This window comes from Gallus gallus, chromosome 2, assembly GCF_016699485.2.
Source record: "Gallus gallus isolate bGalGal1 chromosome 2, bGalGal1.mat.broiler.GRCg7b, whole genome shotgun sequence".
Classification (NCBI taxonomy): Eukaryota; Metazoa; Chordata; class Aves; order Galliformes; family Phasianidae; genus Gallus; species Gallus gallus.
In genome coordinates this window covers 52,219,937-52,228,476 of record NC_052533.1, presented here as the reverse complement: position 1 = coordinate 52,228,476, position 8,540 = coordinate 52,219,937, and the positions used below count along the sequence as shown (strand labels likewise).

At 47.9% G+C, this 8,540-nt stretch overlaps 1 long non-coding RNA gene across 1 annotated transcript in view; it reads right to left on the bottom strand.

Moving 5' to 3' along the window:
• Positions 1-41: 41 nt before the first annotated feature.
• LOC121109812 overlaps positions 42-8,540 on the bottom strand; it is a 44,288-nt gene continuing 35,789 nt past the window's right edge. The window contains exons 14-16 of the long non-coding RNA XR_005857916.1: positions 5,790-6,291; positions 2,842-3,343; positions 42-387 (exon numbers count right to left, since the gene is read on the bottom strand). This is a non-coding gene — a long non-coding RNA (uncharacterized LOC121109812). The remainder of the gene's footprint in view (positions 388-2,841; positions 3,344-5,789; positions 6,292-8,540) is intronic.

The following is an 8,540-nucleotide window of genomic DNA, read 5'->3' as shown; positions in this document are numbered from 1 at the left end:
GCTCTTATCGGCAGAAATCCTCAGTCGCGGAGACAGCTAGGCAAAGCGTTCGGTCGCGTCCCCGAATGCCGCTTGCTGCCGACAGCCGCGCATTCGGGCAATTCGGTAGCCGGCAGAGAGCGACTTCAGCCGGCTGCTTTCCTCCGAACAGGGGGCTTTTCTCCGCAGCGCGGAAAGGAGCGATTTTGCCATCACCTTGCGTTCTCGCCGAAAGCACATCTCCTGGAGCCACCATTCAGAGCCACTGGCGCTTAATTTGGAGAGAGTTCGTTTCTCTCTCTTTCTCCATTGCTGCACTCTGACTTTCTGTTACGGAGGAGAGAAGGAACGAAGACTCTCCGTCAAAGAGGTGACTGGCACGTTGAGTAGCGCTAGCAGTTGTGATCTCTGTGTGAACACAAGACGAAGAGTAAAATGCCATCTTTTAGGGTGCAAAGTGGTATTCTGGGGGAAAAACAACGCCATATTTTAGGGCAGAAATTGTTACTTGGTGGAGAAAATGTCATACCTTTCAAAGAAAGCTGGTATTTTTTGGAGACAATGAAATCTTTTCGGGAGAAAAGCGGTATTTTTCAAGAGAAAGTTCTGCATTTTCGGAACAAGAGTGGTATTATGCGGGAGGAAATGTATTCCCTGGAGAAAACAACATCTTGTGCAGAAACTTCCGTATCTCTGGGAGAGAGTAGTATTTGGCGAGAGAAATAACTCTTCTCCCCAGAAATGTTATACTTTCTCCAAAAAAAATACCATAGCCTACAAAAAACAGGATCTTTCTGCGGCAAAATAGCAACTTCCTCCCAAAATAGTACGCCTTCTCTTCAAAAATCGCATTCCTTCTTTCAAAAGTAGGGCATTTCCTTTAAAAAAAAAAGAAAACAGTTTCTCAGCCCATAATATGACATTGGGCTCCCACAACATACCACAACCTCTCCCCCAGACAGGAACGTTTGCTCCTCAAAATACAGCGTTTCTCCAGAGAATATGACAGATTCTCCAACACAGTATACTTTTTCCTCGAGGCATTTCAAATTTTCTCTCGCAAAATGCCACTTTCCCCCCGAAAATGTGGCATGTTTGTCTTTTGCGTTATGTGGGGGAGAAGAAGTGGTATTTTGGGGAGAAAAATGTCATTTTTTTCCTGGGGGGAGTGGTACTTTGTGGGAGACGAAGTCGTATGCTTGGGAGAAAAAATGGCATTGTGTTGTTGGAGATGCCATATTTCTTGGAGAAAAATTTCGTTTTTTTCTTCGCGTAGAACATGCGTCATTGTCGGAGAGAAGCATATTCGTATATTCTATTGATATCATGGAATATGCCAACCACTAGTCCAGGCTGCCCAGAGCCACACCCAGCCTGGGCTCGAATGCTTCCAGGATGGGGCAGCCGCAACCTCCTTGGGCAACCTGTTCCAGTGCGTCACCGGCCTCTGTGTGAAAAACTTCTTCCTACTATGTAACCAGAACGCCCCCGTCTCGGTGGAAACCCATTCCCCCTCGTCCTATCGCTATACACCCTCGTAAACGACCGTTCCCCCTCCTGTTATACGCTCCCTTCGAGTCTTGGGAGTGGTATGAAGCGGGAGAAAGTGTTTCATTTTGAGAAGAACAGTGCTGTTTTGTAGGAGAAAACGTCACCTCTGGGGGAGAAAATGGTATTTTGGGGAGAAAGCAGAACATTTCTGGAGAAATGGGGTATTTGGGGAGGCTTGGTGACGGCTGGGAGGGAAAAAAGTTGCATTTGGGTGAGAATGTCCTAATTTGGAGAGAAAAGTGACATTTCAGGGGAGAAAACGTCCTATTTCTGGGAGAGAGGTGGTGGTATTCTCTGGGAGAAAACGTCTCACTCTCAGGGAGATGAGGTGGCATTTGCGGATACAATCTCCTACCCCCTGGAGAAGAGTTGTATTTTGGCAAGGAAAAGCCATATTTTGGGGAGAAAAGTGGGCACATTATATTTGGGGCAGAAAATGGCATCGTTTTGAAGACCTGTGGGACAGAAAGCAACAACCCCTTCCTTCTGCGATTGCGCTCCGCAAGTGCTGTTCCGTGGGAGACAGAATTATATTTAGGGGAGAAAACGGTACGGGAGGAGTGGGTGGATAAGGGTGAGCTTGTCTGCACAGAGAACGCGGTAGGAATGGGACTTTGCTAGTCCAAAATGCAGAAGGAAGGTGGAGTCCTGGGCTGCTGGTGGTGGCCTGCTGGTGTGAAAGACTGAAAGAAGGGGTCTTCGTGGTGTGAAACCCTAAAGGAAGGGGGCTTGCAGGCCAGAAGCCCAGAAGGGAGAGTTCTTTTCTGTGCCGAAAACCAGAAGGAAGGAGGCGGGCGGGGTGCAAGGGCAAAAGGCTGCTGGCCTTCTGGTCCAAAATGCGGAAGGCAGGATGCTTGTTGTGCCGAAATTGCGACGGAAGGGTGCTTGCCGGGGCAAAAAGCAGGAGGACTGGGGCTTGCGGAGCGCAAACGCGGAAGGAAGGGGTGTTGCTTTCTGTCCCACAGGTCTTCAAAACGATGCCATTTTCTCCACAGGCTATCACTTTTCTCCCCAAAATATGTCTTTTCCTTGCCAGAATACAACTCTTCTCCAAAGGGTAGGAGATTGTATCCGCAAATACCACTTCATCTCCCGAGAGGAAGACGTTTTCTCCCAGAAAATGTCACTGTCCTTAGAAATACCTACTTTTCTCCCCCAAATGTGACATTTTCTACCCAAAACATTACAACTCCCCTTCAGAAATCAAGCTTTTCTCGCAAAGTCGAGAATTTCTTTTCTCCAACTCTTTTCCCACCACAACATGACATTCCAGCAAAAGGTAAGTGTTCCCACAGCAATGCTAGATCTTACCCCAAAATACGGTCTTCTCGGGAAGACAACATTGTTTTCCCCGACAGTATTACTTTTTTCCTAAAGACGAAAAATTTTCTCTTGCAAAAGGAAACTACGGAACTGCCCGAGTCCGCTCTTATCGGCAGAAATCCTCAGTCGCGGAGAACAGCTAGGCAAAGCGTTCGGTCGCGTCCCCGAATGCCGCTTGCTGCCGACAGCCGCGCATTCGGGCAATTCGGTAGCCGGCAGAGAGCGACTTCAGCCGGCTGCTTTCCTCCGAACAGGGGGCTTTTCTCCGCAGCGCGGAAAGGAGCGATTTTGCCATCACCTTGCGTTCTCGCCGAAAGCACATCTCCTGGAGCCACCATTCAGAGCCACTGGCGCTTAATTTGGAGAGAGTTCGTTTCTCTCTCTTTCTCCATTGCTGCACTCTGACTTTCTGTTACGGAGGAGAGAAGGAACGAAGACTCTCCGTCAAAGAGGTGACTGGCACGTTGAGTAGCGCTAGCAGTTGTGATCTCTGTGTGAACACAAGACGAAGAGTAAAATGCCATCTTTTAGGGTGCAAAGTGGTATTCTGGGGGAAAAACAACGCCATATTTTAGGGCAGAAATTGTTACTTGGTGGAGAAAATGTCATACCTTTCAAAGAAAGCTGGTATTTTTTGGAGACAATGAAATCTTTTCGGGAGAAAAGCGGTATTTTTCAAGAGAAAGTTCTGCATTTTCGGAACAAGAGTGGTATTATGCGGGAGGAAATGTATTCCCTGGAGAAAACAACATCTTGTGCAGAAACTTCCGTATCTCTGGGAGAGAGTAGTATTTGGCGAGAGAAATAACTCTTCTCCCCAGAAATGTTATACTTTCTCCAAAAAATACCATAGCCTACAAAAAACAGGATCTTTCTGCGGCAAAATAGCAACTTCCTCCCCAAAATAGTACGCCTTCTCTTCAAAAATCGCATTCCTTCTTTCAAAAGTAGGGCATTTCCTTTAAAAAAAAAAGAAAACAGTTCTCGCCCAATAATATGACATTGGCTCCCACAACATACCACAACCTCTCCCCCAGACAGGACGTTTGCTCCTCAAAATACAGCGTTTCTCCAGAGAATATGACAGATTCTCCAACACAGTATACTTTTTCCTCGAGGCATTTCAAATTTTCTCTCGCAAAATGCCACTTTCCCCCCGAAAATGTGGCATGTTTGTCTTTTGCGTTATGTGGGGGAGAAGAAGTGGTATTTTGGGGAGAAAATGTCATTTTTTTCCTGGGGGAGTGGTACTTTGTGGGAGACGAAGTCGTATGCTTGGGAGAAAAATGGCATTGTGTTGTTGGAGATGCCATATTTCTTGGAGAAAAATTCGTTTTTTTCTTCGCGTAGAACATGCGTCATTGTCGGAGAGAAGCATATTCGTATATTCTATTGATATCATGGAATATGCCAACCACTAGTCCAGGCTGCCCAGAGCCACACCCAGCCTGGGCTCGAATGCTTCCAGGGATGGGGCAGCCGCAACCTCCTTGGGCAACCTGTTCCAGTGCGTCACCGGCCTCTGTGTGAAAAACTTCTTCCTACTATGTAACCAGAACGCCCCCCGTCTCGGTGGAAACCCATTCCCCCTCGTCCTATCGCTATACACCCTCGTAAACGACCGTTCCCCCTCCTGTTTATACGCTCCCTTCGAGTCTTGGGAGTGGTATGAAGCGGGAGAAAGTGTTTCATTTTGAGAAGAACAGTGCTGTTTTGTAGGAGAAAACGTCACCTCTGGGGGAGAAAATGGTATTTTGGGGAGAAAGCAGAACATTTCTGGAGAAATGGGGTATTTTGGGGAGGCTTGGTGACGGCTGGGAGGGAAAAGTTGCATTTTGGTGAGAATGTCCTAATTTGGAGAGAAAAGTGACATTTCAGGGGAGAAAACGTCCTATTTCTGGGAGAGAGGTGGTGGTATTCTCTGGGAGAAAACGTCTCACTCTCGGGAGATGAGGTGGCATTTGCGGATACAATCTCCAACCCCCTGGAGAAGAGTTGTATTTTGGCAAGGAAAAGCCATATTTTGGGGAGAAAAGTGGGCACATTATATTTGGGGCAGAAAATGGCATCGTTTTGAAGACCTGTGGGACAGAAAGCAACACCCCTTCCTTCTGCGATTGCGCTCCGCAAGTGCTGTTCCGTGGGAGACAGAATTATATTTAGGGGAGAAAACGGTACGGGAGGAGTGGGTGGATAAGGGTGAGCTTGTCTGCACAGAGAACGCGGTAGGAATGGGACTTTGCTAGTCCAAAATGCAGAAGGAAGGTGGAGTCCTGGGCTGCTGGTGGTGGCCTGCTGGTGTGAAAGACTGAAAGAAGGGGTCTTCGTGGTGTGAAACCCTAAAGGAAGGGGGCTTGCAGGCCAGAAGCCCAGAAGGGAGAGTTCTTTTCTGTGCCGAAAACCAGAAGGAAGGAGGCGGGCGGGGTGCAAGGGCAAAAGGCTGCTGGCCTTCTGGTCCAAAATGCGGAAGGCAGGATGCTTGTTGTGCCGAAATTGCGACGGAAGGGTGCTTGCCGGGGCAAAAAGCAGGAGGACTGGGGCTTGCGGAGCGCAAACGCGGAAGGAAGGGGTGTTGCTTTCTGTCCCACAGGTCTTCAAAACGATGCCATTTTCTCCACAGGCTATCACTTTTCTCCCCAAAATATGTCTTTTCCTTGCCAGAATACAACTCTTCTCCAAAGGGTAGGAGATTGTATCCGCAAATACCACTTCATCTCCCGAGAGGAAGACGTTTTCTCCCAGAAAATGTCACTGTCCTTAGAAATACCTACTTTTCTCCCCCAAATGTGACATTTTCTACCCAAAACATTACAACTCCCCTTCAGAAATCAAGCTTTTCTCGCAAAGTCGAGAATTTCTTTTCTCCAACTCTTTTCCCACCACAACATGACATTCCAGCAAAAGGTAAGTGTTCCCACAGCAATGCTAGATCTTACCCCAAAATACGGTCTTCTCGGGAAGACAACATTGTTTTCCCCGACAGTATTACTTTTTTCCTAAAGACGAAAAATTTTCTCTTGCAAAAGGAAACTACGGAACTGCCCGAGTCCGCTCTTATCGGCAGAAATCCTCAGTCGCGGAGAACAGCTAGGCAAAGCGTTCGGTCGCGTCCCCGAATGCCGCTTGCTGCCGACAGCCGCGCATTCGGGCAATTCGGTAGCCGGCAGAGAGCGACTTCAGCCGGCTGCTTTCCTCCGAACAGGGGGCTTTTCTCCGCAGCGCGGAAAGGAGCGATTTTGCCATCACCTTGCGTTCTCGCCGAAAGCACATCTCCTGGAGCCACCATTCAGAGCCACTGGCGCTTAATTTGGAGAGAGTTCGTTTCTCTCTCTTTCTCCATTGCTGCACTCTGACTTTCTGTTACGGAGGAGAGAAGGAACGAAGACTCTCCGTCAAAGAGGTGACTGGCACGTTGAGTAGCGCTAGCAGTTGTGATCTCTGTGTGAACACAAGACGAAGAGTAAAATGCCATCTTTTAGGGTGCAAAGTGGTATTCTGGGGGAAAAACAACGCCATATTTTAGGGCAGAAATTGTTACTTGGTGGAGAAAATGTCATACCTTTCAAAGAAAGCTGGTATTTTTTGGAGACAATGAAATCTTTTCGGGAGAAAAGCGGTATTTTTCAAGAGAAAGTTCTGCATTTTCGGAACAAGAGTGGTATTATGCGGGAGGAAATGTATTCCCTGGAGAAAACAACATCTTGTGCAGAAACTTCCGTATCTCTGGGAGAGAGTAGTATTTGGCGAGAGAAATAACTCTTCTCCCCAGAAATGTTATACTTTCTCCAAAAAATACCATAGCCTACAAAAAACAGGATCTTTCTGCGGCAAAATAGCAACTTCCTCCCCAAAATAGTACGCCTTCTCTTCAAAAATCGCATTCCTTCTTTCAAAAGTAGGGCATTTCCTTTAAAAAAAAAAGAAAACAGTTCTCGCCCAATAATATGACATTGGCTCCCACAACATACCACAACCTCTCCCCCAGACAGGACGTTTGCTCCTCAAAATACAGCGTTTCTCCAGAGAATATGACAGATTCTCCAACACAGTATACTTTTTCCTCGAGGCATTTCAAATTTTCTCTCGCAAAATGCCACTTTCCCCCCGAAAATGTGGCATGTTTGTCTTTTGCGTTATGTGGGGGAGAAGAAGTGGTATTTTGGGGAGAAAATGTCATTTTTTTCCTGGGGGAGTGGTACTTTGTGGGAGACGAAGTCGTATGCTTGGGAGAAAAATGGCATTGTGTTGTTGGAGATGCCATATTTCTTGGAGAAAAATTCGTTTTTTTCTTCGCGTAGAACATGCGTCATTGTCGGAGAGAAGCATATTCGTATATTCTATTGATATCATGGAATATGCCAACCACTAGTCCAGGCTGCCCAGAGCCACACCCAGCCTGGGCTCGAATGCTTCCAGGGATGGGGCAGCCGCAACCTCCTTGGGCAACCTGTTCCAGTGCGTCACCGGCCTCTGTGTGAAAAACTTCTTCCTACTATGTAACCAGAACGCCCCCCGTCTCGGTGGAAACCCATTCCCCCTCGTCCTATCGCTATACACCCTCGTAAACGACCGTTCCCCCTCCTGTTTATACGCTCCCTTCGAGTCTTGGGAGTGGTATGAAGCGGGAGAAAGTGTTTCATTTTGAGAAGAACAGTGCTGTTTTGTAGGAGAAAACGTCACCTCTGGGGGAGAAAATGGTATTTTGGGGAGAAAGCAGAACATTTCTGGAGAAATGGGGTATTTTGGGGAGGCTTGGTGACGGCTGGGAGGGAAAAGTTGCATTTTGGTGAGAATGTCCTAATTTGGAGAGAAAAGTGACATTTCAGGGGAGAAAACGTCCTATTTCTGGGAGAGAGGTGGTGGTATTCTCTGGGAGAAAACGTCTCACTCTCGGGAGATGAGGTGGCATTTGCGGATACAATCTCCAACCCCCTGGAGAAGAGTTGTATTTTGGCAAGGAAAAGCCATATTTTGGGGAGAAAAGTGGGCACATTATATTTGGGGCAGAAAATGGCATCGTTTTGAAGACCTGTGGGACAGAAAGCAACACCCCTTCCTTCTGCGATTGCGCTCCGCAAGTGCTGTTCCGTGGGAGACAGAATTATATTTAGGGGAGAAAACGGTACGGGAGGAGTGGGTGGATAAGGGTGAGCTTGTCTGCACAGAGAACGCGGTAGGAATGGGACTTTGCTAGTCCAAAATGCAGAAGGAAGGTGGAGTCCTGGGCTGCTGGTGGTGGCCTGCTGGTGTGAAAGACTGAAAGAAGGGGTCTTCGTGGTGTGAAACCCTAAAGGAAGGGGGCTTGCAGGCCAGAAGCCCAGAAGGGAGAGTTCTTTTCTGTGCCGAAAACCAGAAGGAAGGAGGCGGGCGGGGTGCAAGGGCAAAAGGCTGCTGGCCTTCTGGTCCAAAATGCGGAAGGCAGGATGCTTGTTGTGCCGAAATTGCGACGGAAGGGTGCTTGCCGGGGCAAAAAGCAGGAGGACTGGGGCTTGCGGAGCGCAAACGCGGAAGGAAGGGGTGTTGCTTTCTGTCCCACAGGTCTTCAAAACGATGCCATTTTCTCCACAGGCTATCACTTTTCTCCCCAAAATATGTCTTTTCCTTGCCAGAATACAACTCTTCTCCAAAGGGTAGGAGATTGTATCCGCAAATACCACTTCATCTCCCGAGAGGAAGACGTTTTCTCC